We start from the raw sequence: 10,125 nt of genomic DNA on the forward strand, positions 1-10,125 counted from the left end.
ACTCCCTGATTGTGAACGGCATGAATAGCTGCGCCGAGACAAATAACATGGGAAAAGAAACGCTGATTGTATGTGCTATAAGTGTAGCATGCAACGGCACATTCTCCCTAAGCCTTCAATTACAGCTGTGCAGCAGCAGAGAGGTCAGACGACGGGAGTGACGCAGAAGGAGCACAGAGGGATCTCATTACCTCAAATGCCTCCTGGGAGCTATGGATGACTGGAGTGGAGGGAGCCAAAGGATTTAACTAATCGCATTGTTGTCTCTCTACTGAGTGTCTTCATTAGCACTTTTAACATTCGTGTTCCCGTCCTTTTTCCCCCCCTTCGCATACAACTCAACAGCCGGTGTTAGTTTGCTTCACCTCGAGGTGACCACTGGCACGCCACTGGCACGTGACTCTCAATGGAGGGCCTTGTCTGTGGCAGCCTTACAGTAAAAGGGGCATGGCTGGAGTTGCACGTTTTGTGGAGAAAAAAAAAAGCCACCTCCTATGTTTTGCCACTGCGAGCCAAGGAATGTTGAGGAACGCATCGCCTTCGAAGGGCGACGCAGTGAGGAATGTCTGCAGGCAGCAGCACCCTTCCTGGGGTTTTTGCGGCTGAGTGGGAAGAAGAGTTTTTTGGCTAAGTTGGGTGAAGGCGAGGTTACTCCCACTTTCTCAAAAAGGAACTGGCTTGATTGAGATGACTGCAGTTTCACTGCACCCCCTCCCAAATATGAGTCACAGTCTCTGTGCTGCGTATAGACAAAGTCATCCAGTCCAGGTGTGAAGAACTCATCCTAAGCGTTGATGATATGACTCCCGATGAGAACCTGAAAAGATGATTTTATTTGTATGTTTAACAAGGAGGATATAGATAGACATGTCTGACCCCCCAACAATTTACAAATAGATTGCATATTGTAAACAGAGTGATTCTTCTCGCTAAAAACAATGCTTGGATCACATGTTAATACTTTTTACATTATATAAATTTAGATTTCTTTCGTCTTTTTAGTCCTGCATACTTCTGTTTTGGTCTAACAATCCAATGAAAATCCCCAAATCTGACTTGTCTGTGGCGGTCATTTGTTCCTACTGAAGACATCAATGTGAAGAAACGAAAAGCTTTAAAAAGGAAGTGGGGAAAAAAAGGCTAAATCATTTTCTAGCTGTATGTTACTCAAACAGCAGTAAGAATTGCAGCCTACCTTGGTTAAGTCCCGCCCCCCACTGCTACTCCATTCAACTGTAAGAGCTACCATGGAGCCCACATTGTCACTTACTGCAGTAACTGAATACATATCATATCAAGTGATTTCAGAGAGAAGCAGACAGGAGAGTCTGCAATATGCATTTGAAGGATATATTCAGGATGTCAAACTGATTCAGCAGCAAAAACAAGTTAAAAAAAAAGATAGAAGATGGGAGCTGAAGCCTCCAGATCAGAGTGTAAACAACCACATCACCTGGCAACCGAGACAGAAGACAGTCATATTGAGGCAAGACTGTTCCTGTAAAATCAGGTAGGTGGATCTTTATTCACTGTTACAATCATTAAAAGCATCTGTATACATTCAGTATCCACCCTACAGTAGCGGTGTTGTGTAGAAGTGCTAACGCTGAATAGATTTTCACTAAAGATTACTGTCCTTACGATACTAAGCAGCCTTGTTGCAGAAGAGCGTGTGTCTGACTCAGTTATCCGATAGCAGATTGCATCCCGCTTTTAAGACAGGAAGTTTCGGAATATCTTAAGTTAATGGTACAATTGTATTCCTCCCACTTTGTTTGCACTCTGTACCGTTGTAATTTCTGTCCTCGTTTTCGCCAAATTTGAATTCTACAGAGCTCGGACGTCAGACAAGCTCGCAGGTTTTTAATGCTCCGAGATCTCTCTCTCTCTCTCTCTCTCGAGCGATCAAAGGCCTACCGTACAACGTGACATGCAGTCGACCGCACACCATCTCACTTCCTTAGCGACGGTGACTCATTTCCCTAACAGCGCAGCGAGGACAGCTTCATAAAAAAGGGAACCTGCACAATTAGTCACAGATGGATGCAGTTATGAAAAGCAACCTCTGCTTTTAAATTATGGCAGGGCAAAGAGGGATCTAGTTAGGTGAGATAAGCATGCGCCCTTATTGATTTAAGGGTACATGGTTTCTACTCTTAAAAGGCTATAAAAGTTCATTCCTCCTCTTGTATACTGACAAATGAGAGGGACGTAGCCTCAATAGCAACATTTCTTTTTTTTGGGTACAATTCTTGTGTCATCTGGAAGACAAGATAACATCACAGGCTTGGCTAGCTAACCATCATTCATTAATGAAAGAGCATCCTTTTGACGACGCGACATCTGAGCCTGAAGCTTTGGGTCGCTCCACTGGACCACTGCCTCCGAATGACAGCAGCAGCCCGTGTGACAGCCTCACAAAGGATGCAGTCAGTGTGTGTCAGTGTGTGTGCGTGTGTGTGCGTGTGTGTGTGTGTGTGCGTGTGTGTGTGTGAGACACAGCGGCAGAAACCAGATCTTTCAAAAGGCACTTGTTGCCATAGCAAAGTCAAAAGGGTGCCTCAGCAAAAAAAGGATGCGATTAATTTTGTTAGAACTTAAACAGTACTATTTAAACAAACATACTAATGCATTTGTACTTGTAGATGTCACCAACACTCCCTGTAATCAGCGTGGGCAGGTCTGCATTTCAATGATGAATTCTACAAAAACAAGAGGACTAGTAGTAAAAACTGACATGATACCGTTTAAGATCCTCCTCAAAGGACTAATTCAAGAAACTACTATACATCACCGATAGCGCAGGGCCAAATTCTCATCAAACAGGATGTTGATGTCATAAATTCCTGTATTTTTTTCTCCATATTGTGGATGCATTATAAATGGTGCAATAGGGATTCTTCGAATAAATTGGATAAAGATGCACACAACCGCCCTGTGAAGCTTTATAGCAATCTGACAAGTGAGACGACATATCGACCCCATAAGATTGGTAAATCCAGTCGCCCGTGGAGCAGGGGACGCATTTGCAGCCGTGTAGGAAACTTTTGTTTTGTTTTGTAGTCTAAACGTACAACTAGATGAGAATGGACATGATTCCTCTTATAATATTTCTGTAGATAGAGTTTGGCAACTTTCTTCCATACCTACAGGTCAAAGGTTTTGTCAAAAACATACCTCTCCTTTCCAACAGTTGGAACAGAAACAGAACAGCTGAGAGAAGGTGTGGCATCTATTCTATATGAGACGATCCATGCAAATAACCATAGGCCAAGCTACAGACGACTCATCTCATAAACACGGCTGTCATGGAGGAGGGCAGCACCGCAGCTCTCGCAGACTGAGGGGTCGACGAAACCCAATAAAGTTCGCTGAAGAAAGGATTTCCAATTGGCTTAATTTGAGCCGACACCGATCCTCACGATTGGCTACACACATTTTTCCAGAGCAGTTTGAATTGTGCCATTCAGCCTCTATCCAGTTGCATATCCCCCTTTTATCTTAAGGTCGCCACTGTATTCATTCGATAGGTCATCTCTCACAGAGCCAACATCAGCTAATCACACATTAACCAGCCGAGCACAATGAGCGGCTTGTTGAAACAGCATAGTGCCGCAAGGATCCCCGTGACGCGCAAACACGTCACGTTTCTGCAAACGGACACCAAACAGCACCGGATCATCGATGCACCGGTTAAGTTAGGGCACACATCACACATCCTCAAATATGAACGATCAAAAATCCTAAAAACGGGTATTCACAGAGTTACAAAGATTCTTCCTCTGTGAGAGCTGTTCGCCGGCTGCACCGCACATTCCTCTCCTCCTTTAGTGCCCTCCGTTACTAATGTGTTTTACAGGTAAGCGGTTTTTCCAGTTCTAAAGTGAGTTTTGCAAACTCGGTGTCTCAATGGCACTTCTCCAGATGAGATGCTCTCACAAGCATTACATAATGTCCTTGAACCACAGCGAGCACAAAAAAAAAAAAAAAAAAAAAAAATATGTGAAATTTAAATGGGGGGGAGGAGCAAGACACCCACACATCTGCACCATCCATACTCAAACGAACATTCACAGGAGACATGCATCGGCTCACACTGGCTGCAGGGTATTTCAACATTCGACACGGCACTCGATCTACAAGTAAGCCACACAAGGTTATTCCACATGTATCCGTGGAGCTCAGAGCATCGCATGGCCAACACGTTCTCTAATCCCAGTGCATTATATTCTGAATCAAAATGTGTGATTGATTGTATCTTTGTATGAATAAATGATTCACGTCGAGTGTGTGCAGATATTCACATTTTCTCACCAAGTTGCTGAAGGCAGATTGTAATGAGTGTTTTGACAAAGGGGGCCGTGGGCGAGGAAGGTTCCCAGGAAATGGAACAATTCAACAGACAATAGGGTGAAGAGGCATTTGTCTAATGGCACTCCACGGCATCCCATCTCAGTGCCATGGATCCTCTCGAAACGGCAGACGTGAAAGAGGGCACGGCCTTTAAATGGGCCCCCGTAAGAGATTTTCACGAGCAAGATGCATTAGCAGAACAAGTGGGCCTGAAAATTAGAGTTTACATGGTGTCGATAGAATATAGGATGAAAACACAACACATTCACCATCGATTCAACCACACACATTTATCCAGATCTGCTCACTCTCAAGAATACAACAATGGCTGTTGAACATACACGACTGTGTTGGGAGGCAGTGTTTCTCCTTCACTCATGCTGCAGTGGCGATGATCATCACTAATGTACTCTGCGGCGCTCCGCCTCTCCACACACATATAACGTTGACCGTGTCGGTTATGAAACAGCCCGCTGATGAATGTAACGTGCTGAGCTAGACCGGAGAATATTTGGTTATGGATGCTGTTTTGGCCTCATCGTTTTACAGGAAGTGATGTAATGTTGCAAAGAATTTGCTTTTTAAATGCTACATTGCTCTTCAGCAACAGGTCATATGGCAACTTAGGGGGTCATTTGCCCTCGTGTTCACAGACCTGTCCTAACTTTGTTTTAACTCCTGGCATTCACTCCTGGTGTTCTCCACTTCAGGAAAGAAAAACGACATAACAGGCAAAACTTCTTTAAAAGTCACTTTGTAACTATGTGCCGTGCAGAGGATCAAAATTCCTGCCAAAGTGAAAAGTGGATCCGTGTGGATTTAAAAAAGTAACTAATAAATAAATTCGATGCGTTCATTTTGAGAACAGAAATGTGGTGTGGTGGTAGGAGTGTGTGTGTGAGTGAATGAGGGAGTGATGAATTGGGTTAAGTCACATGACTAATGTATACAAATACTGTACAGTCACATCATCCACACCTAGGGGGAAATTATGAGTTTCCACTTGGCCCCACCCTGTGCACTGGAAGAACCCCCCCCCCCACACACACACACAAAGAATGCCAACCACTGAGTCACTGCACTGCCCCCCACCTTTCTTGGAAATGCTGTGTATACTTTTGCTAATTTGTGCTTTTCAAAAAACTACTAATAGATTTGTTAAATGGAAGATTATTAGCCTGGTGTTGGATCATAGACAACATTTCAAACAAGTGATCTCCTTTTAACAAATGTTGAGCAATCAGAAGTGAGATTATTAAATATTAGTATGCCCAAGTGATGCCTTGTGTGTTATATCAGGAGGAGAATCTTTATTTTCTTATCTTAATTTATTGCTATACATTTGTTTTTCAATTTAGAGATTATTCTACACTTAGTTATGATTTTAGCAGGTTTAAGTTGCTAATTTTAGCAGCATGAGTCTTTGTAATCTTTGTTAGTTTGCATGGTTGCAAACTAACAAAGAGTATTGACTATAAAGAGGTTAAAGTAAAGAAAAATAATCATTCGACAAAGAGAAAAATTAAAACAAGTCCACTCACAGATTGCATTCGACAGTTAAAACAGTGACATTGGGTCTCCCGTCGATTCGATGTCGTCAATGACGAGAAACCTTTGAACTTCGATTGACTTCAGAGAAACTCGCTCCCAGTGGCGTCCGGCTTGTATTACTTGTTTGTCTTCAGTAGGGATTGAATGCGTCCTACAATTTTCCAGCACATTAATGAGGGAAATCCTGGGAGTGAGAAATGGAGAGAGGCATCACCCAAGTAAAGGTCATCTCCCCAAGCCTCACACACAGAGACCAGTGGGTTATTGACACGAGCTTAGGCTCCCTTTAAATAGATCAAACAAGCTTAGGCAGTGTAAAAACAATTCATACATTTTGGCGGAAATGAATCACTGACCCGACGGTGATCTGATGATCAATGTTTTTGCACCTGTATTTACATCCTTGTCACGCTAAAACTCTGACGTGACAGATGTTATGAACATTGTGTCAGAAATAGTTCAGAGGTGATGCGCGTAGCTAAAAGTGGACCTCTGTGTCTTCTCAAACTACGACTACTCTCAATATCACCTTGTACAGGCAACATCATGTATTTGTTGGTGTTACGTTTGATGTCTCTCTTAATTTGCATTTGCAAAGGCAGGACAGGAAAAGAGAAACAGTGTTTCTAACATGTATGTCAAAGGCTGTGCTTGAGGAAGGATTACCGCTGATCTCTGGCTGGAGGCACTAGAGTCTGAGTTAATGAGTCAGATTAGTCCCCAGCGAGTGTTTCAAGGATTAGCACACTGTCCACCGAGGGGGAACCTTTCAAGCCTGAGGAGAGAGAGAGCAGAGAGCCTGCTCGAAAGTGGACGAGAGAAAGGGATGATGATGAAAGATGAGACAATGAGAGGGATGATGGGAGGGAGGGGAGACATCCGGAGCTTGACGAGTGGCTTGAAGCATTTGGAAAACATCGTCATGGGGTCTAACATCAACAGAAAATGCCTATAGGGTGAGAGAGAGTTTAGAGAAGATGGAGCTGGAGGGCATTTCTCTCCCTTTTCAGACAGAGGTTCAGTAGGTTTGTGGTGACACACACACACACCCTTCCCCAACACTCGGATGTACTCGTGTGATCATCTTTTACAGAGCAGGTAGTTGGCTGAGGAGCACGAAAGACGGGTGAGAGCGGTACAAGAGAGCATGCCTGCTTCTCAAGAAAACCCACAAGTCACATGCACATTTCCTGTGGAGGTTCCCCATATTTCCTGTCAAGGTCAATGTCAGTCAAGACTATGTATGCACCTTGTGTGTGTGTGTGTGTGTGTGTGTGTGTGTGTGTGTGTGTGTGTGTGTGTGTGTTTAGGTAAGCCACACTAGTCAGTAGCATTCTGTTTAGCACCAGTGATGGAGTACACAAATAACAAATGTCATGGGTTTGGTTTGTAAAGTTGTAACGAGTCAAACTTAACAGACCAAACATTTCTTCTCCTTTTTTAAAAAATATTTTTCATTGCAGAAAAGTACGTTATTAAGGAATCCAGGCCAACGCCTGGTGAGATAAACAAACGCACCAAAGGATAACGATGACAACGATGCAGAAATCAATGCACATAATAATTTTGTCCCAGGGATTCCAAATGCATTACGTTTTTTTACTATACGGCCGTGACATAACAGTGCAGGCAATTAAAATGTAATCGGAAAAGAAAAGATTCTCTAAAAATAGACGCTCCAGTTTGGACAACCCTACTGACAGAGACCCTTGAAAGTCCTAAAACCCTCACTTTGGTAACCGCTACTTTACGCTGTCTGCACGGTACGCTGAGGCTGCATGACAGAGGGGAAAAGAAAGAACAACAAAACAACTCCACCACCGGTTATTAAGAGACTTGTCACAAAACAGCGATGAGGATAGCGTCACTCTCAACAGTAGAGATCTGTTCCAGGCTTTTTTGTTGTTTTTGTGTGTGCGTGTGTCTGTGTGTGTCTCTGCTTCACAACCCCTCAACAGACAGGTCCCTGTCCCGATCCATTAAATTGTGAAATTAATCTAATAACGTGCGCAATCACAACAAGCCTCCCATCATTTCCGAATGAGATACATTGCAGCGCCACAATGGCTAATTGCACACCAATTGGCAGAAGCCAATGTGTGTGTCACAATCTAGATGACGGCTTCACTATGAAAAAGGGCCTGGGCATCGCAGCAGCCGATCCATGACCAAGAATTTCTACCCCGGCCTACTGTGGTGCCCCTCTGTGGTCTATTGTACTCGAAACAAATGAGCTCCGTAACTCAAAAGTGAATTTACTTGATTTTTAACCATCTGTATTTGTTTTTTTATTATCATAGATATTTGTGACAAACCAGTTATTTTATACTTACCATGTCAGTGCATTTCACTTAATATTTGCGGGTGGCTGGAAAAACTAAAAAGTGATGAAGCTCTGTCCACATCACAGAAATCCGGCTACTGGCCCGATAAGCTACCTCCATTTACTAGGGCAGAGCTGACAAAGGGATTAGTGATGCAATCATCCAAATGATGAACAGCCCCATCTCCCCCCCCCCACACACACACACACACACACACACACACACACACCATGGCCGTCATCCTTGTGCAGATGGCGAAACTATGGACTCACACGTCTATCTATGCGCTCTGCATTATAGTGGCAGGAGAACTTTTATCATCTAATCCCAGGGTTTAAACTTTTTTTTTTTTTTTTCCTTTTTTCATTCTCCTGTTCTTTGCAAACTTGAAAGTAGGAATTTAGTTTACAGTGCAAACAGCGAAAGCTATTAAGCTTTTTTGGCAAACAGCTGTAATCAGCACAACTGCATTTTGGAGAATGCATTTTCCCCAAGATATTTGTGCAGCAATGCAATCTCTTGTCCCCGCTGAGAGAAAACCTAGAGACTTCCTTTCATCCAGTGTTTAAACTACACAATGATATCAGCAGTGGTCCACTTTGAAACTCATTTCGGAAGTGTTGCAGGAATTGTGGCTGGTGTTTAAACTGGGAGTGAAATACACAAGTTGACATATATATATATATATATATATATATATATATATATATATATATATATATATATATATATATATATATATATACATACATACATACATACATACATACATACATACATACATACATATATATATATGTCTTGCCCGGATGATATTACGGGTCATGGTTCGTTGTAAGAACAACAAGTGCACTGACAGAATACACAAGGTGCCTGAGAAACGTGTGATGACTCTGGTGCGGATGGATACAATTAACACCGACATTGCTGCGCACGTGTTCGGCTCAGTCAGGGGTGAGCTACACCTCACACAAAGACCGCATGCGCGATAGCCGCATAACGCAACGTTACAGACAGTCGCGTTCCTGTCACACCGACGAGGAAGAAAAAGACCAACCGACCCGATTCCCCGGTCTCATAACCAGCCGACCGCTCGGAGTTGAGCCACTTATCTAGAGACAGATATCACCGGACGAAAGTCATCTTCACATTTTACAGGCGAGAAAGCAAATTCATCAACTTTGAAGCTCCGAGTGAACTCACGACAGAGTGACGTGAAGCGGCAGCAGCCTCCCGAGCTCGTTAAACGGTCCCCCCCCAGAAATGCACACATCAAAGAGTGTGGATGTGTCAAGAGCAGCCAGGTGAAAAGGCGACACGAAAACACACAATTGAGGATTGTATTTATATATATAGGCCCTATATATTACTTTAAACAACAAAAATGTACAGAACAGTAAAACCTTCCACTTGTATCGACATTTCTTGACAGGTGAAACCCGTCGGGCAGGGAAATTCGTCTTTTAACTGTTTTTTTGGGAGGGGGTTTTGTTCTTGCGAAGCAACAATTAACCTTTTTTTCCTTGAGCGGTTTAACATCTGCCACACTGGTTTTCAGGCTCTAAACGTCCCCCAGGAGCCGGTAATTATTTATTAAAAAACGAAGTTTTAGTGTCTTACCTGATAGATTTAAGCAACGTCCAGTTGGAGAAGAAAAAAAGAAATCAGCATAAATGACCTGTAGGTATAGAGGCTGCGAGCGCGTCTTGTGGTCCCCGCGCGCTGCTCCAAGTGAAGATGCCCCTCCTCCACCTCTCACGCGCCTACCAGCGCTCGCTCTCTCTCTCACTCACACACACACACAGGTTCTTTTTATTTTTTATTTTCCTGCAACACTTTCCATATGGAGTTTACATTGAAAACGTTACGTTAGAAAACGACAACAAAATAATAATAA

At 43.2% G+C, this 10,125-nt stretch overlaps 1 protein-coding gene across 5 annotated transcripts in view; it reads right to left on the reverse strand.

Annotated features, from left to right (window-relative positions):
- adcy7 (adenylate cyclase 7) overlaps positions 1 to 9,969 on the reverse strand; it is a 47,173-nt gene extending 37,204 nt beyond the window's left edge. For 4 of the 5 annotated variants that reach the window (XM_034526131.1, XM_034526158.1, XM_034526167.1 and 1 more), the window contains exon 1: positions 9,849 to 9,969. The gene's annotated coding sequence lies outside the window, so the exon portion shown is untranslated. Of the gene's footprint in view, positions 1 to 5,894; positions 6,089 to 9,848 lie in introns of all 5 variants that reach the window. The other variant, XM_034526141.1, reaches the window with a different exon arrangement.
- Positions 9,970 to 10,125: the final 156 nt, after the last annotated feature.

The sequence above is a fragment of the Cyclopterus lumpus genome, chromosome 3, assembly GCF_009769545.1.
Source record: "Cyclopterus lumpus isolate fCycLum1 chromosome 3, fCycLum1.pri, whole genome shotgun sequence".
Lineage (NCBI taxonomy): Eukaryota > Metazoa > Chordata > Actinopteri > Perciformes > Cyclopteridae > Cyclopterus > Cyclopterus lumpus.